The 24,127-nt window shown below is 40.1% G+C and overlaps 1 protein-coding gene across 3 annotated transcripts in view; it reads left to right on the forward strand.

Annotated features, from left to right (window-relative positions):
• Positions 1-24,127, forward strand: part of LOC140694685 (trafficking protein particle complex subunit 9-like) — a 78,420-nt gene that overhangs the window by 38,937 nt on the left and 15,356 nt on the right. Inside the window, exons 1-2 of one of the 3 annotated variants that reach the window (XM_072957820.1) lie at positions 21,369-21,568; positions 21,872-21,998. The exons of 1 other annotated variant lie outside the window; for it this stretch is intronic. The gene's annotated coding sequence lies outside the window, so the exon portion shown is untranslated. Of the gene's footprint in view, positions 1-21,368; positions 21,569-21,747; positions 21,999-24,127 lie in introns of those variants that run through there. One more of the 3 variants, XM_072957821.1, reaches the window with a different exon arrangement.

Here is a 24,127-nt window from a genome sequence, read left to right on the forward strand (position 1 = left end):
AGGGTCAGAGACTTTGCAGAGTCATGTTTCTTTTTTCCCCCTGGGTGAGTGTAGGCAAATAAAGTTTTAAGCCTAAGAAAGTGCTCCATCTGCAGAAATGTCTTTTTGTTTTGCATGGTGTAAAAACCTTGAGAGCTTTTAATCGTTGAGGCCAGTGTGTGGGAGGAAATAGCCCGTGAAGCCTGTTTGAGCCTGGGAAGCACCGTGCATCTCTCCCAGACACGGGTGGGGATTTCACCCCCGTTCAGGCAGTGAAGGGCCCAGACCCGTGAGCAGACTTGACAATCGTGAATATTTACGTGTATCCGCTGCTTCATCTTGGATATTAATTTCAAGCTGAGTCAGTTTGTGGCGGCAGCCACATCCTACATCAGGAATTTATACTATCTGCTCTTTGAGGTGAAGACCTGACAGACTTGATTATTTAACATTCTGCCTTGAATTGATATCTCAGATTCCTTTGTCAAAAGCAAACAGCAGAAATACAGAATTCCTTTAATGCCAATGTGACCTGGAACGAGTTTAGTCTCTGTGCCTCAGTGGCCTTATCTGTGAGTGGGAAAGATGATAACAGTGCTTCCCTCAGAGGAGCTGGTGAGGGGAGAGTCAGAAGCACAAATGGAGGACTTACAAAAGATGCTCTTGAATGACCGAATTTAGTGCTCTCAGCCTGGTGAGGCCTGAGGGGCAGAGATGTCAGAACAGAGCAGTCCTAGCCGGAGCTCGATCCGTGATGGAAGCTGTTATGATCAGTATCACCACTGTGCGTTATCAGGTAATTTTAAGACTTGGTAATATGAATTCTTGAATAATGTTAAAGGACTAGACATCTCAGATCCAGTTTACATAGTCCTCAAGATTTCTTCTGAGAAATGGATGGTTTCTTCCCCATCTTAAATCTGAGATGAGTCTCTAAAAAATTCTGTATTCCTCCATCTTTTTGCTTTAATTTTCCATTTCCTAAAAAACCATGTTTTTAAATGGAGTTAATGGGGACTGAACTGAGTGCCTCATGCATGTTAAGCACTTACTCTCCCAAATGAGGTATAATCTCCTCCGTGATTTTTGTTAAAATTTACTTTCTTAGTTTACAGAGGTAAGAGGCCTCTAATTCTTTTTCTGGAGACTTGTCCATGAACCTGTAAATCTATAATTAATGGACAAAATTTGGTTTATTAAAAAATCATTAGAATATTCTGCAATTCATCCAAAAAGAAATGCTCATTGACTTATAATGTTTCTCCTTTAAGGGGATTTCTCCTGTTTGGTCTAGCTTAATTTGTTAACAGCCATCCTCATCATCATAATGACCAAACTCACTGTGAGTGGACACCTACCTAAGGCTAAAATGTTTTCCTCATGTTTTAATTCATAGCAGGTGTTTGATTGTAGGTATCAGTGTCTCCTTTTTTGCAGCTGAGGGATTGAGAGATGGAGCAGCTTGTCCCAATTACACGCAGCAGGCTGTGGCTAGCTCGGTGCTGGAACCCAGGCTGCACAGAATGCATTCTTAATTGCTCCTCTTATCAGCCTCCCGTTAAGTGGTTACCCGAACACCTGTGACTCCATAAACGGCCGAGTTTAGTGACCTCAGACTGATGAGGCCTTGAAAGGAGAGACACCATTGAGAAGTTGAGACAGAGTGGCAGAAATTAAAATTGTTCATTTTCACAAATTTTTAATTCTCAGGTAATTACATAAAAAGTTATTTTTTTTATTTTAGTGCTCTGTAAGCACTAAAAACAAAACATTAAAAATAATTATAGTGCAAAAGAGAAGTGAGCTCTTAAAGTCCAACCACTGCTAATGATGTTGCTTGTTTTTCTCTTGTGGCCCTTTTTGACAGAAATACTTACAAAGACTGAATTGGTTTTATGTAGTTTTAATATGGAAGAAAAGATTGTCAGTGAATATTGTAAGAAAAGTCTTTACTCTTTTCTTTCCTGTTGATGAATATGTACTTTATTTTCATGGCTTAAGTACATTTCCTCATTTGTGAAATTTGAGTAATATCGTTTAATTTGTCTGACTGTGAGAGGTAGATGCCTTGTATACAAAGAACCCAAGAGGTGCTTAATAAAAGTGTGCTGTCACAATGACAGATATTTTAGAAGGATCAACTCTGAATACTAAAGAGTGTCGCTTATTTCTGATACATATTCAATATGTATTTGTATGATATATTTGAATATGGTTTAAAGTAACAAGGATTCATTTTTTTTTTTGGTGTAGTATGAAGTTTTAATGAAATCTGTATCATTCTAGTGAGACAGGGACTAGTTAAATTGCCTTAATCAGATGACCTTGAAGATTATTTACACAGAATATGTATTGTTACAAATCAGAATTTATGTTGCCGTGTAACCATCCACTCAGACATTTAAATTCGTGGGATTCTGACCAGATCCGTTAAGTTTAGTAAAATCCATATTGATCATTTTCAGGGAATAAACTCCTCTATTTTGTGATTAAAGAAAATTTTGATTTTTTTCTACATTCTTAACAGGTTTAAAATATCAAAACATTGATTTGACATGTCACTTTTTTAATAGAGAGAATAAAGCTCATGCTGTTTTATTATGTAAATAAATGTTTTTGTATGGCAACAAAATTGTATGATATCCTGGCTCTTTTAGTATTTTGCAAGATACTTAGATAACCTACTGTTGGAAAAATACAAACGTGAATTTTATGAATATAGGCCTAGTACAGATCTGTTGGTTTTTGCTACAGTGCAAGACATGAGGCATAGGAGAACTTTGCTGCTGATTGCCAGGAGGACAGATCCCATGTCTCAGTTTCCCCTCCTGTAAAATGAAGTGGCTGAACTGGATTCTTTCCTCTTCTAAGATGAGTTTCCATGAGCCTATATCTTCTGTTTATATTCAGGAGTATTAGCAATATCAGATTAAATACTGAATATCCCTCCTTTCCCCCGAATCAAAGTGCAGCATGTGCTATATAAGTTTTATTTATCTGATTCTCGTTACTGATCCTACAGGCAATTTTTGTGTTGCATCTTTCCTGGTAACCTGGAAGGTCATTTTACCCATAGGTGGCACTGTTGCACCTACTTACAGTCTTAACTTTCCTGTTTGTAAAAGGAGGCTTAAACAACGTTATTTTATTTTGATTACTTTACTTAATGCTTCAGAATAGCCCAATGTCCATTATGTCTGTCTAACTGGAAAAGTTATTCTGCTTATATCTTAGATTTATTCTGTCATCTCACTGTGAACATTTCAGACTTGCTGTGCAAACAATAGCAAAATCGGGCTTTTCTTCTAGTGTTAGAAACCAGTGAGCCGGGATTTTATAAAACAGCTAGAAGCGGCATCTGGAGGACCTTAAAGGTGAAAAGTGTATTGAGTTCCCTGAGTTTTGACCCCGCCGCTGTGTGTTAATTGGTGGTAGGAGATTTGGTACATATACGAAGGGGTGTAGTTTTTGATATGGTTTGCCTGCACGCGCTGCCACTGAGCCACTTGAGCCTGAGTCAGTTCGTTTTGAGTTTTTCCCTCGTCTGTGAGATGGGGACATTCGTATCTGATTTGTAGAATTGTGAGAATTAGAAATTATGTTCAGTGTTTACCACAGTGTGTATGTCAAGAGGGCTCTTAAACTTTAGCTGCTGTTTTGTGTGAAGCCATCATTTGAGAGTCTTTGGCAATTACTAAGAAACAGGAAAATAAGAAGAGATGGTTTTATGATGAAAGATATTTGAGGAGGTTCCATAGTTCCTATACCCATAATTTAGCATCAGCAGAGTCAGAACTGTTACACAGTCGCCCTAAACCAACGTTAAGCCACAGAATTATTTGTTACTTCATATATTTTGGGGTTTAAGGAGATCCAATACTTATACATATGTTGTCTCCAGCAGCCTACTGAGAGATGACACAAAAGAGTAGACAGGCAATAAATGTCTTCTTTGTTACTGATGAAGCCACGTTCTCCATGAACTTCAAGGCTGTGGGAAAATGCGTGTCATGATACTGTGTCCCAGAAATACAGACTCACCCTGTCCCATGTAGCTCTGGGCCACAGCGAGCCTTCCCTTGAGAAGACCTGCCCTTTCATGCACAGGGCTTTCCTGACATGGAGCTGAGCATCCCGCGTGCTTCCCAATGGTGACCAACACTGGAGTGAAAGGAAGGGTTTCACATGCCCTGCTTGTCTCCCCGGACTCACACCTCACTCTGTTAGTGTAATGAGTGCTAGCTGTGGGCCAGGGGCCAGGGGTGTGAAGGGAGAAGCACCCTCCATGGCCCAGAGGAGTGGTTAGGAGACATCCACTCCCTCAGTTTAAACAGGTGGTTGGATGGAACATAAGGGTGCTCCCCAAGAGTGTGTAAAAGGAGAAATAAGGATTTTATTTGGGACTTAGGCTAGCCAGGAAACAGATAAGATGATTAGAGGGGACACTTGTAAAACAATTTGATATTAAGTTGACATTTGTTGAACACCCAAAATGTGCTACATTCTTTTCTGAGCATATTACAGAAATGAATCCTTCAATCTTCTCAACAAGCGAGTAAGGAAGGTTTGATTGTTATCCCAGTTTTACAGTGTGGAAATTGAGGCACACAGAGGGTAATTAAGTTGGCAAAATCACAGAACTAGTAATTGGCAGAGCTGGTATTTAAACCCTGGCTGTCTGGTTTTGAGGTTCCCAGAGATGGGCTTTGGGTGTTTAGCATTATCGACATCCCTGAATCTTTATACCTCTGTGCATCAGTTAGCCTAGAAAGGACAGGGAAAGGAGTGTTACACAGGAGCTCATAGTCATTTCTTGGCCGCTGTCCACGGAGAGTGCACCGTGATTGGCGTTAATTGACTTCTGGGCAGTAGATCTGTTCGTATAATAGAAATATAGTCCATTGAATTAATCTAGAAACCCTTCCTGCTCCGTTTCTGTCCATGCTTGCCATGTGACTGCCTGCCCGTGATTGGGCCGTGGAGGAGAAAATGTACTCATGGTTGAACTCTGATATTTCAGTCTGGTTCATAGATTCACGTCTTCTGTTACATTAAAAATTTAAGTTTCTGGTTTCCTTGCATCAGTGTCTCATGAGCTTGGTTAATGTGAAACCAGTCCATGGGAGCCCAGGGATGATGACGGTATAATTTCTGAGCACGTTGAGGCACTTCTACCCGTGCAGACGTGGCTGGAGGATGTCCAGCTTCCTCACTGATTTCCCCCAACAGCATGGTCCTCTCCCACCCCTGGATGTGAGGTTGGGAGCTCTCTGAGTAGGCCAGTCAGAGGCCGAGTCCACCAATCAGAAAATGATGAAGTACCTGGAAGTGGGTTTAATAGAAGACAAGGGCTTCCAGGTTGTCAGATGGGCTGTTCGAGTCCATTTGGTGAAAAGCTGTCCACTGTCTGTGGTTGAGCTACTTCTTTGCTGTTGAAAAGTCTGGAGTAGATGAAGGGATTTTAAAAAGCAGAAAGGAGTGATTTCAGGTGGTACGTCCACACCGGTGAGAAGTGATGAATGACCGCCTTTGTGAGTCATAGACAGTCTTACAAACTTCATAAACCAGCTTTAAAAGCTCTTCCATCTGAGTGCACTTCATATGGGGTCCAGATCATCACTGGTCGCACTGTGAGGGCAAGTAACTGATAATGGCAGAAAGGACACGGAGGCATCAAAAAGGTCTCAGTCACTTTCCCTGTTTAAAGGATGCAGCACAGTGTAATATATTTGAGCTGGTTTTTCACTGAACAGTTTTTAGTGTTTTCTGGGACTCCCCAGTGCCCCAAGGTTCCATGCAGCTGGGTGTCCCCTCAGTGCAGCTCTGTCAGCGCTTGCCCTGGGCTGACGCGGTGTCACGGGGAGCAGGACAGTCAGCGTCCCCGGCTCCTCCGAGCTCCGTCTCCTCATCCGCAGAGCCGGGTTTCTCATCCGTGTCTACTTAGTAGGGTTGCTGAGAATCACACGTGATGCTTCAGGTGTGACTTTTGGTTGTCTCTGTGATTGGCATATAGTTAATATTTGATAGAAACACTTGTTTTTTTAGTATAATTGTAGCACCTAGATTGCAGTGGTTTTTAGTCTGCATTTTTTATAACTTTATTCTTATTTTTAAATATGCACTTATTTTTATTTATTTTATTTGGATGTACTGGGGACTGAAGCCAGGACATTGTGCATGCTAAGCAGGTGCTCTACAACTGAGTAATACACACCCTCCTTTTCTGCACTTGAAGGTAAATATTGCTATACACAAAATAGCTCTTAAACACCATCATGGGACTTAGTCACTGTATAGACAATTGAACACGTATACTATTTCAATAGGAATAAATGTTTTTGAGACATACATTTCTGAATCTGTTAATGTGCTTAAAAACGATCATAGGTAGTGATAAACACGAATCTTTGATCCAGTACTTCTTAGAGACTGTTTTGCCATCAAGGGAAATTACATTCTACAGAGAAGGCTAATTGGGTCTCTTTGATATTTAGATGGTTTAGCAGATGATGAAGGCTTTCAAAAGCTGACAGTTTTGTATTTTAAAGTAACTACAAAGTTACCTTCTACAAGTTGTAAGTACTAAGCTTGTGAAGTGCCCAGTAATCCAGGGGGTATGTGTCTGTGTCTGTGTCTGTGTCTGTGTGAACGTTGGTGTGTGTGATTTCAGGAAGGTAGAAAGAAATTCCATATAGACTTCTGATACCTTTCTCCTCCATTTCAAGGTGTTGGCATATATTTACACTAATAAATTGATATTCAGTTGTCATTTGGCATATTGGGAATAAGACTTTCTCATACTTGTTTCAGAAGGATTAGGGAGCATGAGCTTAGGAAATGGGAGGAGATAGAGGCAGGGAGGTTCTTTAAACTTTGTGCAGAATTAGAAACAGTAACTTTTCTCTTTTCTTCTAAAGCAAACTGGCACTGAATTGTAACATACTATTACTCAGAATTGCTTTTCTGATCAGATACATGTACCTCAGATTTTTAAATGCAACATGAATGATGAAATGTGTTTTAGCAGTTATTTTTAAAAGTAGTCTCTTTTCAAGTAAAAGGCTATAGCCTGTTCTTTCTTCTAGCGGTACAAGAAATTCTCATTGTTCTGTTGCAATGATCTATGTGCTTACTTTCTTTTTTTTTTTTTTCTTTAAGTGCTTTTTTCATTGTGGTTTGAATGAATGTTTAAAATTTCTGGATTTTGATCTTTAGAACATGCTGATTTCTCAGAACTGTTAAAAACCTGATTGTTCACTGCTCTTTGTTTGGTGGGGCACCCTATTGATTTCTGTTGTCTGTTAAAGAGTGAAATTCTTCCTCTAGCCTGCAGATCATTAAGTGAATGGTTTGCAGTGTGCCTTTAAAATTATTTGTATGCATTGAGCATGTTTGTCCAGTGAATTTTAAATTGACTCATTGTAATGACTTTGATTTGATTCTGTGTCTTTTGCTCCTCTCCACAAGAATTTGAATTCTCTGTTGCATTTTGTATACGTGTTCTTTACAGGGGAAGAAATTTTGCATTTTTTACAGAGGTGGGTTTTCCTATCCCCTCTGAATGCCTTCTAAAATTGATACAATAAAAATCAGTTATTGCAGTGCATAAATATTTCATAAATTATTTTTTGGCATAATCAGAAACAATGACCAAGAATGATAATAAAAAATACGAAAACCTTCCTTCCTTTGAAGAATAGAAATCAGGTAGTCAGGCTCCCTCATGCTTTGTGCCTGACACACTTAATCTCATGTCATTGTGTATCATGATTCGGAGATGGTATTGTTTCAAGTTTATAGATTTTTGTTTTAACATTTGTGTTGAATTCTTTCTCCAGGCTGATGTTTCCTGTTGGGTTTGTGGAAAGAGTAGAAGGGAAAAAAATACTTTGTTTTGTTTTCAGGAGGCCTGAGTTGATGGGAAAAGAGTTGAGGGTGGGCTGAGGAAAAGAGTGACACTCCCTCTCCTCCTGGTTGAAATTGATAAACAAAGAAATCAATTAAGTATATCGATATTTGACCAAAAGAAGTTAGCGAGCCCAAACTGGCTAGAAATGCACAATGGAAATTACTGAATTCAGCTTCAGAATGAGGTGCTTTACCAAGTAGAAGCAGCTTAGAGCAATCAGAAAATCAGTAATATGATGAGATATAAATGGAATATTATATCTTTTATTGCTGAAACTTTTCTACGTTAAGTTGTGTAGAGCTAAAATTAAGTTTCAATCACCAGGAGTTAAGAGAGTGAGTGGTACTGTAGGATCGTTATTCACGGATGTGCCTAGACCCTGATAGAGTGGCTGAAGATGGCAGGAAGAGACCCTCATCCAGGATTTTCATCCTAGGGTGTCCTCCATAATGGTTCCATGTGGAAGCAGATGATTGGGTTAACAAATTGTAACACACCCCAGTCGCCTCTGAATTTTAAGAAGAAAAAATATGCTTTGATACTGCTTTACAAGCAAGTTCCTGTGCATCCTCACTCCAGACGCCTTGCCTTAAAAAGCAGAGACAATGCTTTGCTTGTGTAGTTGAGGTTTTAGATAGCACTCTGCTGGTTGTAAAGCAAGGACCGAGACCCTCAGCTATAAACGCTGGGCTTGTGTGTTGTTAGATAATGTATTATCCCCAAAACAAGGACCTGGCTGGTCTGGTGGTCTGCTTTTTAATGAACATATCTAAAAATGTATCTTGTTCCCCTCACCCCATGACTTCCCTAAAGATACACTAATCCTTTGTACTCATTGTGTATTCTACAATCTCTGCCTCATCCTGTCTTTCCCGAATTTCCTCCTTACTATCTCACAACTGTTAACGAAGTTTTCCTTTGATTATACCCTATAAATATGGGAGTATTTGAGAGGCTTATGGAGATGGCTCCCTAATCCCTCTCGATTTCTTGACTTTTTCCACAGAGTCTTGAATAATCATTCCTTGTCAGTAAGACTTCTTCCAGCCAGAACCCACAGTTCCAGGTGAGAAGGATGCAGGCTTTATCTCTCCTACCGGAGGCAGAGACAGAAGAGAATTGAGATATGCTCCCCCGTGATCCCTTCCTGCCCCAGGTCTACTGCAGTTCACCTGCAGCCTTCTGGCCTCTGCTCAGAGGGCCTCTGTCCCAGGACAGACCTCAGCGTTTTCTTCCCTTGTCAATATTTCCTGTGCCTTTCAGAACTTGGTCTCTTCTCTGCAATTCAAACCTGGCAGATGTGATGGTGGTCAGCGTGCTGGTGGGCAGTCCTTTGGGGACCCCCAGGAGCCATGCTGATTCTCCTTAGTCTCTCAATCGGGGTTACAGAACAGTCCAGCACAGAAGGAAGCCCATTCTCGAGATGTCAACAGAGCATTTCATCACTTTCATTTTATTTTTCAATTTTTGGTGGAGAAATTATTTGTAGTGAACTGTTCCAGATATTTGCCGCCTGCTTTCCTCATCACCATTCCTTGTTGTCTCTGGTGCTAGTTTTATAAACCAGGTTTCTTCTCTGGTCATTTCTGGCAGCTGGGCTTGCCGAATCCTTGATCTGTATTTGAAACAGAATGCTTCCTCGTGATGTCAAGGTGATTTTCCTATTTCTGAATATTTCGTGTACACTCAGCAACTGTTTCAAGTGAAATGCTCTTGTCCAATTTCGGTTAACTCACATTTGCTGATCTCCTGCTTTCATGCTGAGAGCAGTTTCTTTTTCCTCTAATAAAAGTTAGCAATTTGCATTTACTATGGAAGATACTGGCCCAAGGTCCTTTTGTTCTTAAGAGTTTTAATACAATTCACCCATTAAAATGTACATCGGTTTTTACTCTATGCCCAGAATTGTGCATCCCATTCAATCTTAGAATATTTTCATCCCCCCAACAGGAAGCCCTGTATGCATAAACAGACATTCCCATCTTCCCCATCCTCCCCCAGCCCCAAGGAGCCACTTTTCTCTCTGTGGATTTGCCTGTGCTGGACATTTCATGTAAATCGAGTCACTTCATATAAGTGGAAACGTCTATTGTGACTGACTTCTTTCACACTGAGTAACGTTTTCAATATTTGCTCATGTTGTGGCCCTAGTCACTATTCTATGCTATGCTATTGCTGAATAACATTCCACTCTATGGCTGGGCCCCACTGTTTACCCATTCATCAGGTGATACGCATTTGGGTTGTTTCTGTTTTTGGCTGTGATGAGTAATGTCGCCGTGAACACTCATGTGGTATTATTTATGTGGATATTTGTTTTCAGTTCTCTTACGTGTGTGCCGAGAGAGCAGAATTGCTGGGTAAGTCAGAAACGAAATGTTCAACTCTCTGAGGCCCTGCCAGGCTGTTTTCCAAAGTGGCCACGCTGTGTTACATCCTCACCAGCAAGGGCTGCGTGCTCCGCTTCCTCTGTGTCCTCTTTAGTGCTTGTTACGCTTTTTTTTTTATTATACCCTATTGTAGTGAGTGTGAAGCGGTTTCTCCTAGTGGTTTTGACTTGATTTCCCTTACAGCTAATGCTATTGAACATCATTACATTATGTTTTATGGACATTTGTATATTTTCCTTGAAAAATACCTTTTCAGATACTTTATTAACCTTTTAATTGAGTTGCCTTTTTATTGTTGAGTTGTAGGGTTTTTTTTTCTTCATTTTGAGATACAAATTCCTTGCCAGATAAGTGATTTGAAAAAATTTTCTCCTCTGTGTTGTTGTTTCACTTTCTGGATGGTGCCCTTTGAAGCAAAGTTTTAAATTTTGATGAACTGCAATTTGTCTCTGTTTTCTTTGTTTCTTGTGCTTTTGGGGTATTATTTAAACTCTGAGGTATTTTATTTAAGCTTTTATATATAAAATAACTTAATTCTTAGGACCGTTATAGGAGATGGGTGCAGTTGTTGTCCCCAGTCTATGGATAGGAGACTGAGATGCAGAAAATTTCACTGAAATATCAGTGTCACATCTACCTAGTGCTGTGGGATTTCAGACCCTCATGTTTGTCCCCAGCATTTGTGATCTTCACCACCATGCTCCACTACTGCCTGGAATCGTTAATGAAAATGACTTTCATTTTTTGATTTCTTGTTAGTTTGTTTTCTCATTGGGGACCTCATCTCCTTATTTTCCTTTCGGATATCAGTGTAGATTTATTTTAGGTCTCATGTAGGCAGAAGCATTGCTATCAGTTAACTTCTTTATTACTCACTCTCCAGTGATGATTGTTGCTAGTTGACCTAACCAAGTCATGCTTAAGTCTTTCCTGCTAATGACACTAAAAACAGTCATGACTTATAGAATGCTCAAAGAAAGTACTTGATTGATTTTATTTTGCTACCCAATCAAACCAATCAAGTAAAAACCCCAGTGTTGACACAGACTATAAGCCCTCCAGAATAGGATCACTGTCTTCCTTCTGTTTCATTTATTTGGTCACAGTGTCTGGATAGTGACTTGCTGTCCAGCAGTTTTGTGAGGATATGGTGCTCGTGAATCATTGTAAGGACAGAATTTTGACAACAGACTGTGTTGTTCATTTCACAAGGGAAAAGATAATATAGAAATACTGCTCAGATCTATTTTAAAATTAAGCTTGGAATTTTGAGAAGAATTCAAGAAACCATAAAAAGCTCTTTTTCAATAATTTTAGATCTATCTTAGACACATATGGTTACATAGCAGAGTAAGTTATCAAGTACATTTGACAATAGGAGTGTAATATTGATTATTTGTTTTAGTTGAAATATTCTACCTGGGATAAAGTAATCAGTGCCCATAAATGAACAAATATGTTTGTATTTCTATGCAACATGGGAGCAGAGTTCATGTTTCTATATAATATGTATGACTGTGTGTTTTAATCTGTCTGTCAGTGTTTTTATAGTTTTTCAGCAATGTTGTAACTTCAGAATTCTTCTAACATATTCACTCCCGATACTACTGCAGTTTGTACTGTGTATCCTATCTTATGCATGGGATTCCACTGTCCCCTCAGTGAGGAATTTCCTCTCCTATTGAGCTAGTAGCAGAGTTAAAGGAACAGTGATTTCAAGGCCTTTGCTCTCCACGTGTTCGCAGTTTCCTGTCAATCACGATTTTCTCTTTCTTGTGTTTTCATTGTGCAATTAGAATTTTTGAAAATAATTATTAATATGTTTCACCAGTCTTCCTAGAAATTTGATGTGTTTGTGCTTTTCAGTTTTCAATTTATGAAAATTGTAAATGCAGACTTGTTTTTAAGTGGTCCTTTTTCACTAGATATTTGTTTACCTCTTTATAGTTAAAATAAATTTCCCCAATGAATGAATCGGTGTGCATGTTTTAAAAGATACTTTAGTTTTTATTTTTCTTATTCTAACAGGTATATTCGTTGTACAGAATTTAGAAAATAAGGATAAACACAATAATACCTTAAAAATGGCCTCTAATCTCACTTGTAGATACAGTTGTAATGTTTGAAATTGAGAATTACAAGTCCTCTCACTTTGTTCTACTCTTTCAGGTACGTTTTGGTTACTGAGACCCTCGAATTCCCATATGAATTGTAGCAGAAGCTAGTCAGTTATTGCTGAGGAGCCCGCTGGGAATGTGATCAAGACCACGTTGTATGTGTGCTTCACTCTGGGGAGCACTGCCATCCCAAGAATATTGTCATGTGATCCAGGAATTTGCGTGGTTTGTCTTTCCAGGTATTTAGGTCTTCTTTAATTTATTTCAGCAATGTGTATGGTTTACATAGTATTATTTTACTTTAATTTTTGCCTTTATACTGAGGACAATTGTGCAAGGTACCAAGATTAGAATTGTATTATAGCCCCGCAACTTGCTGCCACCATGGACGCTGTGGTCTCTCTTTGCCCTTTGTAAAATCTCGCACAAAATAGGACCTAAGTAACTCTCTCTTGAAAGAATGATTATATGATTGCTGGATGACGCTTGAGAGTCCTTGTGATGATGTCTTTTTCCCAGACTTTCCCCTCTTCTTAAATATGCCCTTTCTCTTCCTTTCCTCCAGCCTGGGTTTCAGCCTGCCTGTGGCATTGATTTTCCTTGTCTGTGGACTCTTCTTTTCACTAGTTCATGATAATGTTACATGTCGGCTGTGGAAACTTGCTAGATGTCAAGAAAGAGCAAATCCATTGCATGCTAGTATTTTTAGAGTGTGTTATTGAATTATCAATTGAAATTAAATCAGGCTGACCCATTGAGCCATCCCCTGAGCTCTTTTTGCCTTCCTACAGGTGATACTGCTCTCGTTGCTGCATGTGCCCTTCCCCCAGACTTAGTTTTGGAGTTGAGTAAATCACCATCACTGGAGCCCTCTCTTTAAAAGATGAAGAGAACATTTGCTCCTTCTCCCTGCTTGGGGACTTGGATGAGATGAGGTAACAGATAAAGAATGAAGCCCCACCTCATTCTGACCACTGCTCTTTCCGTTCATTTCTCCAGGGGAAGAGTACAATTCAAAAATATAAAGATTGTGAGCTAATGAAATATACAAGACAACCGATCATTTATTAAATACACTTTCATGCCAGAAACAAATGTATTATACACACAAAAAGCACATAAATTACGGTAGTACTGTGGTTACAAACGTGGGCCGAGTTCGAGTCCTGCTCTGGAGTGACAAGTCCTGTGAAATGGAGAACTTGTAGGTCGGCTTAGCCTCTCCCGGACTTTTTTCTTTCCTGCAGAGACAGGGCTCGCTAGTCATCCCTCCCCCGTAGAGGTGCTGTGGGTTGTAAACGACGCGCGTGGGCAGGCCAAGCACAGCTGCTCGTTCCTCGTAAGTGCAGGATAGCACAGCTTTTGCGGTTACGGCTTTATGATCGCACCGTGTAGACCCTCAGTGCTCCGAAGGGATGTCTTGCGGATTGGAGATGGGATTCTCACTTCTGTAAATACCCAAAGATTGTGTTATTGAGCCTTGCTGATATAAATCTATTCTTTAGAAAGTACATAATGTAGATATATTTTTCAAACATGCATGCTTTTTTTCTTTTATTATTTATACTTCTACCCTCTCATCACGTGGTGTGACTTTTGATGGAATCCAGGAAACAGTCCTAAGCCACCTGCCTCTTCACACTTCTTCGTGATGGTTTTCTTCCTTGACTAGAAGAGGGTTTTGCATAGGAAATTTTGTTTGCTCCCCTTCTCTTGGAGTCTCCCTGTTTGTCTGCCCATCTCTCACCTGTCCATCTGTCCATTTCTCTACCCACTCATTCTTCTGACTTGTTCCAAGAAGCACTTCAGGCAGCTTACAGAAGAACAGATACCAAATAAACAGGTGAGAAAATGGGGCCAAGTTCACAAATTGAGGCTCGGAATTGAGCCTGTGTGAGAGTTGCAGGCGTGAGACACACGCCTCTGCCTTGTGACTTATAAGATAGACAGCATCAATGTTCCTGAGGCTCCCAGCACACACAGGGAAGCAGGGTTTGTGGGAGATGCTCACTGGCTGTGAAATAAATAAGTGGCTTAGGAGAAGCCCAGCCTTTCCAAATACTAAGACTTAGGAGAATATTTTGAGTGTCTTCCAAAATCTGAGTATTGCATCTTTTCTTTTTCAGAGTTTTATGTATAGTTGGTTAACATTCTATAACTGGAAATTTCTCCAAAACTGCTGCCCACGTGAGTCCCATGACTCGGGAATGGGGTGGTTCTGCTCATTGACGGGTGTTGGCCAGAAATGGAAAATGACAGCCTCCAAGGAGCCTGGGATTAAGCAGTTATGTTTTGTCAGTGCTGTAGATTTCAGAAAATGCTTTTACCGTTTCTCTCCATCTGAGGAAGCAGCGTGCTCTCTTCCCAGCATCAGGAGTTCAGGGTCTCGGGATGGTGGGGGCTGACTGCACTGCCGTAAAGACAGCTGAGCTAGTCACTGCATGTGTGGTGCTTTCACGTAGTGCATTTCATGTTTTTTAAAAGGTTTCAACATGTAGTTAATTAACTGAGTTAATTAACATTTAATAAATATGAGGCTTTTTTGAAAAGACAGTTATAGGCAGAATATAAGTTGTGAACACTTTAAAAATGGCTTCATTAGTGAAATTTCAGTAAGGAAGGTTCAGTTTATCTTATTTACGCCTCTCTTTAAAAGTAACAAAGAAACAAGACAGAAAAAGCAGAGGATTACTTCTGTTCTTCCTCTCGGCTTGCAGGTGCCCTCACCTCCAGTGGCATCCATCCAGACACCAGCACTGACACTGGCCGTGCTCAGAAATGCCTCAGCCCTGAAGACACAACTGACAAATGGAAGGGAGCCGCGTCCTGTTACAGCAGGTGCTCTCACTTTGTGGGTCCTTATGTAACTGCGTGGTGTTATTCAGGATCGCCCTTTCTACACTGTGTGACGGTGCTGCGGTGTCTCCTAGTTATTTGTTTCTGTAACTACTCATGTATTTTTTCCAATGTGTGGTACTAGACATCTAAAAATGCATTTTTCAGATGAAAAATAATGTGTATTTAATATAAAAGTCTGAAAAAAGAGTCAAAAGGGTCTATCCTGGTCCCAGTACTCAAAGATAATAATTAACACTTTAACATCTATTTTCTGTTCTTTTCATCAGTGTGTATCAGCTCTGTCATAAAAACCAGTGAGCACTGTGTGCCTGTTTACTGTGTGGAGACCTCCATTTTCCATTCGGCTTATTACACATTTTTCTACAATATTCTATCTCCCCTGACATGATTTTTAATGACCAGTATAGCATTCTGTTTTGTGGAGTCATCGTCCATTTTACTTTGTATTTAAGTAAACTTTTAAATTCCAAGTATACTTAATTGAAATTCTGAAAAGAGAACTGTGGTGGTACCGAAAGTCCCCTACTTCCCTTCCCCTTTTTTCCTGAGAGTAAAAGCTGCTGACAATGTGGAGTATATATTTCATGACCTTTATGCCTTTGTCATATATATATACACACATACATACACGTATATGAGAAATCTATGTATATGTGTGTGTATATATGCTTTATTGAAAAATAAGGCCATACTATATGTTTTCTGTAGCTCGGTTTATTCACTAACGTATATATCATAGACCTCCTCCCACTCCAGACTCACCCGGTCCTTTCAGATAGAGTAAAGGGGTCTCCTGATGTGCAGGTTTGGTCTCTTGTGTAACGACACCTTTCGTGGGAGAGTACTGTGGACAAGGCCATGGACCACGCTGAAACGCTGCAACTTTAGTGCCCACAGCTCTCCGTGATTTACCGCATCATTGTCTTGATGGTGAACACTTAAGTTTTCTCCATTTTCCACTGTCAGAAAGGGTGTTTGACTGGCATCCTTCTTGTACAAACATTCCTGTGATCTTGTATGAGTATTCCTTTAGCTAAGGTTTCTGGAAATTTAGTCCTTGGATGTGACAACTTCATACATCACAGGATGCTTTCAAGTGAATCTTGAAATTCCTTCTCCTGTGGGGCATGAAAAGATGTAGAATAACTTATGTAACCAATTCTCTATCGCTGGATATGATTTCACTTCAGCATTTCTTCCCACCATTGTAAACAGTGCTGTGCAAATGTTCTGATGAGTACATCTTTTTGAACTGATTTTTTCTAAATGTAACGATTCCTAAAAGTGGAGTTCAGCCTGTGTGCACACACGTTTTTCAGAGTTTACATATCCATTGACATGTCATCCTCCAAAAGATCGCTCACAGTTTGTTGTCTCAAAGATGGACACTAGCTATAATATCTTTTAAACATATTTGCCAATATGACGAGCAAAATGATTTTCATTATTTTAGTTTGCACTTGATGACCAGTGAGGTTTTGAGCATTTTTCACTCATTAGCCATCTGACTTTTAAAAAGTGAATGATCCCTTTTGTCCTTTGCAAACATTTAAGTGGGGGAGCTTCTTGCTGCTTTGTGACAGCTCAATGTGTATTATGAACATTAACCCCTTGTCTTCATCAACATGTATCAGAGAGCTTTTACTTGTCATTTCTTGCCTTTCATTTTGTTCAGTAGGTTCATTATTGTTGTGGCCCAAAATAATCTTAAGATAGTAAATGTCTTCTTTTTGGGTTTTATTCTTAGAAATGCTTTCTTATAATGGTATAAATTTCTTCTGTAGGTTTTTTCAATCTCTAAGATGGAGATGATAATGGTACTTGTTACAGTGAGGAGAAGCTGAATTGATATGAGCAAAGAGTTGTATTTGCTCTTATTAGTACTTTCTAATATTTACATCATTTTCTGTAATTTTTCTTGTGGTCATTTTGACGGGAATAGAATTTGTTTTTTCCAGGTATTCTCTGATTGTAACAAGACAATTATTAAATTAATACTTTGCTTTTTAATTTGAAATCCCACCTGTAAAAAATACTTATGTATACTAGAGTCTCTTTTTGAGCTCATGATTTATTTCTGTCAATCTTACTTTCTTACTCTAGCACTATATCTTACATATTGTAAAAATTTATTTAATATATTACAGTGTGAATTTTTTGATTCTTTTTTCGATCCCTAAATTTCTTGGCTTGTATTATGACTTTATTATTCCTGAAGAATTCTAATATAATTTTTTCAAGTTAAAAAAAAAAGATAAGTGTTGTCATGGGATTTTTTAGTAATTTTGAATTATCTTTACGAGAACGTACATCTTTAAAACTGCTTTCCTCCATACAAAAGGTTGATGTCTCTACTTTCACACTTTTACTTTACCCCTCAGTACAGTCCTGTACTTTCTCCATGTACAACATGGGCATTGTTTTTGAGTTTATTCCAGATTATTGTTGATGTTTTTGTTAATTTTTTAAGTGAGAAATTTTTGCTATTATATTTTTTAACTGTTAAAACTGACACCTAGGAAGGCAGATTCGGTTTGTAAATACTCACTTTGTAACTTCTCATTTAAAATTGTAAGTATTAAGTACTTGTTACAGAATCCTTTCTTTTCTGTTTTTAAAAATTTGTTTCCAAGATTCTCAAAATGGTCATAGCTAAGTAGTATAGGTGGGGAGACAGATGGAGAGAGGTAGTGTGGCTCATGTACAAACTGTGAGCACTTTCATGGCTGCCTTTATGCTGGAAAAGCTGATAAACAGTCCAGCTTAAACCAGGGTGGCTTTGTATGCACTTGAAATCCAGCTTTCCTGCCTGTATGGTGAAGCCTGGTAGGCGTGGCAGGTAGATGATCAAGGTCGAATGGAGGTTATTGGCTGCACAGAGCACTGTGTCTGAGAATTGGAGACCATCGCCATGGGAAATGCTTGGTGCCAGGAACAATGCAGAGGAGCTGGGGAACCTTGTGTTAAGGATTTTCCAGCCCTGGGAGTGGGAATATCAGACTCTGCATTCAGATCTGAGTTTGAATTCATCCTCTTTAGTTTACTTGTCCTCTGACTTTTGTCAAGCTATATACCGTCTTTCACTTCCTGTTTTCTTGTCTCTCAAATTAGGAGAATTACATCCTGCTGCTAGAGTGTTTGATCAGGTTAAATAATTTGTGTCTATAAGATGTCACATACAGTCACAAGCTCAGTGAGAAATGGGCTGTCGCCTGTTCTTCTGCAGCTCAGTGCTTGACAAGACATGGGGGAAAGCCAGTCCCTAATTTGTGTGTGATGCAAGTAGGAACAAAATTAATGTCTTGCCTTTCCCTAGCAGTATTCTTACAGCTTTGCTTCATTTACTTCTTTCCTCCTTTCCTTTCCCCTTTCCCATCCTCCACCAAAAGAGCCTCTCAGAAAAATAGATTCAAATTACTTTAAAGGTTGGCTCATCCTCATGAAATGATAGTATCATAAAAAAAACTGTGCAAATCCCAGAATATATTTTATATGATTTACACACACACATGTGCGTGCAAACACACACACACACACAATCTGTCTACCTCCCACTTACAGAGGGAGAAGGTCCACTTTTTCTGAGTTTTCATTCACAGAGAGTGAGAACAATGTCTCTTACACAGACTTTCACCAGGCTTCGTGCATGGTGTTTTTAATTGAATTTCTGTTTGTGGCCATAGATATAGTCTCCTAATAGAAGAGAGAAAGTGGAGACATAGACATTCCGCTGAGATATTGGTGTCATCATATTTTAGTTGTAAAGGACTTAAGACAGCATAGAGTTGCAACATTTTATGGGTGAGAATCCATGATGTTGTAACTTAGACAAGAACCTGGGTCTTCTGCCATCTTGTCCACGCGGGTGAAGAGGCAACTGGGCAGGGGATAGTAGGGATCCTTCCTGCTTCACTTCCATGTTCTTGCTAGTTTTCATTTCAGCTGCCTTAATTTATGTTCATGAGGCCACTCATGGGAAGGTCACTCTGTCCTGATAGATTGAGTTTCTTATCAGCGAAAAGCTCTGGACCCACTCATATTTCCCAGAGTTTTCTGCTGACCTGCTGACACTTTATATAATTGAGACCTAAGAAACTACTGAATATAAAATCCTTATTGTTATCGTTTCCCCTCGAGTTCCATAGGAATGGGGTGCTGTCTCAGGCTGTCTAAAGCCAGATCTGAACAAAGATAGGGTGATGGGCTGTGCTGCTGGACCTACACAGTCGAAGGGGATTTCCACCTTAGCTTTATAATCAGGCAGATTAGTTCAAATCTTGCCTTTACCAATTATTATCTTTGTGTCTTGGGGGAGAAACTGTACTTTTTTGTGTCCAAATTTGTTTATCTGTAAATAAGTTCAGTATTTATTTTAAGGTTTCTGTTTTAGAATTGAATGAGCTAATTCATTCATTTATACCTAAAATAGCGATCGCATGGTTCTATGCTGGTGCCTTGGTAGTTGATTACTAAGGGAATCGGCAGTGAGAATGGGGGTGGGGGACCCCTGGATAATAGAGCTTATATTCCAGGATATGCTTGTAAAAGACTGGATGTGCAGTAGATTTTTAGTAAATATCTACTCCTTTCCTAATCTGCATTGATTGTTTATATATCATTATACAAATATATTAACAAGTTTTATTGCAATTTAAATATTTTTGTAGTATTTACATTATGTAGCTATAAAAATACATGAAATAAAATGATTTGACTTTTATTTTCTTTTCAATAAGCAAAACAAAATAAAATAGAAAAGAAAAAAGTCTTGAGGGAGTAGAAATAATTTTATTTCTGTGGAATCAATTCCTTGTAATAGGTCTTTGTCATGTTGTTAAACAGCATATAAAATTGATAGGTTGTGACATACTGGAAATGAGGAAACAGTGGAGACATACTACCTCTAATGCAGTCATTTTGTTACCAAGTCCAAACTCGTTCTGCTTGCTGCATGACAGGCCAATAAATGGGGAGATGAGATGTTGGAGTAAGGAATAGTGACTTCATTTGAAAATCTGGCAGACCCAGAAAATGGCATATTGATATCCAGTAGAACTCTCTTCCCCAAAGCAGAATTCAGTCTCCTTTTATACTAAAAAGCGGCGGGGATGTGGTTGGTTGTTGCAAACTTCTCGCTGTACGAATTGTTTGTCCTTGGAATCCTTTGTTCCTGCAGCTGTCCATGGTGGGTCAAATTAAGGTGCCCCCGTAAAACCTCCAAATAAAAGAAAGGTTATTATCTATTTTGCCACTTGCCATCTGTACATAAGTGTAGAAGAGCTAATATCCTTAAAGATCAGAGCCCGGAGAATAGGCTGTCCTGGATATTTCAGGCTAAAGGCAACTTTTTTTCACAAAAGGTGCAGAGATATCAAGTCGGAGCCTAGAAAACAAGGTACAGGTTTAAAGCCAAACGAACACATCTAACATGGAGTCAAATTTGTTCTTTTCTTTTACAATTTCTTTTTCTAACTCATAAATAATTTTAGTAAGAAACATGAGAAATTTTTTTTATTTTTGCTTCTTAATAACGGATTACAACTACACTTTAGTGAGCAGGGATGCTGTGCGTGCCTTGGGGTCACAGCAAACTCTTGTTGGGGGTGGTCGACCCTGTAACATACCTGATGTCCCGTGAGTGTTGGTGAGGGTCCCCCTAACCAGGGGCTCTATTCAGGAACCACCATATGCGCATTGACCTCTGGCACCTCTTTTTCAGCTGCAGGAAATTTTTTCAGATTTTGTGATGGAAAAATCTCTCCAGCTGCAGATAATCAGGGAATAAAGGAAGAGGAAAAGCGCTTGAAGTATAGTAGAAGAGAAGGACAGAATATCAGGGAGCGTGGGGACTTGGCAGCGGGGCCTCGGGAGAGAGAGGAGCAGAGGTGTGGAGGGTCCCGGCTATGGAACTAGCTCCTGCAACTTTCCCCGCACCCAAGCCACACAGCTTTTAATTGGGCCCAGGACTCCCTCCTGTCTGGATGTCACCCTGGGCAGAACTTTGAGAATCGAAGCTAAGGGGTGGTCAACACTCACCTAGGGGGTCACTGAGGACTTTGCTCAAGTCCACATTGACTTTTCCAGTCATGTGCCTTCACCTGTTCTTTATCTCAGGATCTGAGAAGCAGGAGCAAGGAACTCATGGAGAGATCCAGGAAGATATCTGACTGTGTTAAGAGACGACAGTCACAGTGACACGTGGAGCGAAGACACTTGCAGTAAAGTAAAATAACTTCACAACTATTGCATCAGAGCTGCAAGTGTGAGAGAACCTAAGCCTGTCTCAGAGTGCAGGGGACAAGAGAAAAGGAATGGTAAAATTACCACTGACATTTGAAATTTTGTTAAAAAGAATGCTACCGTTAATTGTATCACTTGAATGTATGCAGGTGTTTTTCTATGAGCATTCATAGGTTCACAAAACCCCACCAGCCACTCTTGCTCCCATCTGGTGTGGGCTTTCTCAAGCACAGTGCCCTTCCTGCTTGGGTGGGCCACGCTGCTGGTCCTCGCCTGGGGCCGGACTGCTACAGGACACTGAGTCCCCGAGGCACGACCTGGGATACATGACAGGAACATCTCTGCTCTTGGCTGAGGGCCTCCGTTTCCCCCTGCAGTGTAAGAATGCCGGTGACTCAGTTAGAAGCATGCATCCAAGCCATCCTTCCGTGTCATCACCATCTAGAAGCGGTGCCTGAATATTCTGAATTTCTGCAGAATGTTGTTTGCAATCACCTTGAACAAGTGAGTGTGTGTCCTCTTTCAAGTGGAGGAATTACTGCCGTTTTCCTGGAACTTACTCACCAGTAGTCCATCTGATTTTTCTGTGCTAGGATTCAGTATAGCCTGCTAATAACTCTGCAGTCAGATCTTGAAACCCTGATGAAGAGGATTATTTATTTTCTTTCCTTATATGATAGTATTTTACTTTCAAAATTCTGAGTTTTCTGTTCTTGGAGGAATTTTTTTGGGGTTTGGAGAAACAACTTTGCTCTTACCATCTTTGTGACCTGTTGCTATATGCATCTCACCTGTCTTCTGTCACTTGTGAGGCGGTTCCATTTGTGATCCTGTCCGGGTTATTCATGTTATAAAACATAAAATCTGTAAAAGTACAGAACCCTTTTACTCCGAAGACATTCCACAAATACTCCTTTAATCTGTGTGTGGTTTTAACAAGACACAAACATTAGAACATATACTTGCAGGTTGCCAGTGCAAAATCCCCAAATGAATAGTCTAGCTCAACATCTAAAATCTTTCTTATCTACCTTGGATATGTATGGATAAGTGAAGCAGTTTGCTAAGAACCCAAGACCAGGTTTAGGATACAGGCTGATGTAGCTCAGCGGGTCCTCCCAAGCTGATGCTCTGCCAGAGAGTGGGGTTGAGGGGAGAGGGCGTGCCCTGCCCTCCATGAGCTGACAGTTTCATGGCAAACACCTTCACAAGGTGAAGAAATTGGGGTTTCTTCTATGAACAGTGGGTCTGAAAAGAGCCCAAAAAGCATGGGAGTGACACAATCCCATTTGTCTCAAGTAGGGGAGAGTGGCTGTGGGGCCACTTGGGAGACTCGTGAGTCCAGGTGGGCAGTGTTGGTGGCTTCCACTTGAGCGGTAGGATAGTGGGTAAAAGCGAACAGATTGAAGGCATGTTTAGATGGTAAAAAGAAAGATTTAAAGCTGTCTGTGAAGGTAGGATGGAGTAAGGCCCAGGTTTCTGGGTGGATTAATGAGTTAAATGATGGTCCTGCTGTGTTCTGAGGAGGGAAAGCTGCAGAGGGATTTCTGGGGGAAAACTGATGAGTTCAGCTGTGGGTAAAGTGAAAGGTTGTTAGATGTGTGGTCTGGGATCTCAGGTGAGAGCCAGTAGTGAGTAGGGAGAGGGGAGAGAGACTTTCAAATAATTTTATCTTGTGAACATACATATAAGGATGAGTAATGACACACTTAACCCCTCTATATTCTGTATTTAAAACCCAGTAACATTTTGCTATATTGGTTGCAGGGGTTCTTAATTTTTTAATACAAATAAAATAAATAGAAACAAAATAGTGGAGTTAATGAATATCTTAGAGTTGATGTGTGTCCTTGTATGTATTTTGATTTCTCATCTTTATAAACATAATCTACAAAAAGTTAACTTGCTTAGAATAAGAGTTAAACACAGGGACATGACACACTCTGTTGGGGGTTGAAGGTGATATCTTTGGCAAATTATATAGCCTCTTTTTGCCTTTGTTGCATCTTCTGTGAATGCCCCCGTGCCCCTCATCACAGCTGATTTCCTAGACTAGAAGTTGGGAGGGAGGCTGCTGAATGGAGTAAGAGGTGGCAACTGCTAGGAACAAAGAAGACAAAGACAAAAACAGATTAAAGCCGAGAAACTGAGTCCTAATACCCTCAAAGGAAAAATAATCCCGCAGTGTTTTGAGCCACTTATCGTAAGGGAAACAAAATCACGTGGATCCAAATCTCTTGAGCATATGTATATTGTGGGTGGGAGGGTATCATCAGAAAAGGGTTGAGAAGAGGCTTTTTGGTTTCCCTTAACGTTTTCAGTAAGAATGGGGTGCAGAAGCAAAAACCACCCGCTACACAGTAGAAGGTGTTGTTTTGTGCGAAACTGACCAAAGTTTGGAAACCAGTCATCAGTGGTGCTGGGAAATGAAGAGGCTTCTGGATTGGGTGGGGCACTTGCTGTGACTTCCAGGTGACCTGCTGGCTGGGGTCTGTGAGGCGGGCAGTAGGTTTGCAGTGTGACCTGGGCATAATCCCTGGCTCTGAGGCTGCTGGTCTGACTAGCAGACCTGGGCAGATGCAGTCCTATTGGGGCATCTCGCGATGTGGCCTGGGACACCTGCCAAGCTGAGG

This window comes from Vicugna pacos, unplaced genomic scaffold (assembly GCF_048564905.1).
Source record: "Vicugna pacos unplaced genomic scaffold, VicPac4 scaffold_102, whole genome shotgun sequence".
Taxonomy (NCBI): domain Eukaryota; kingdom Metazoa; phylum Chordata; class Mammalia; order Artiodactyla; family Camelidae; genus Vicugna; species Vicugna pacos.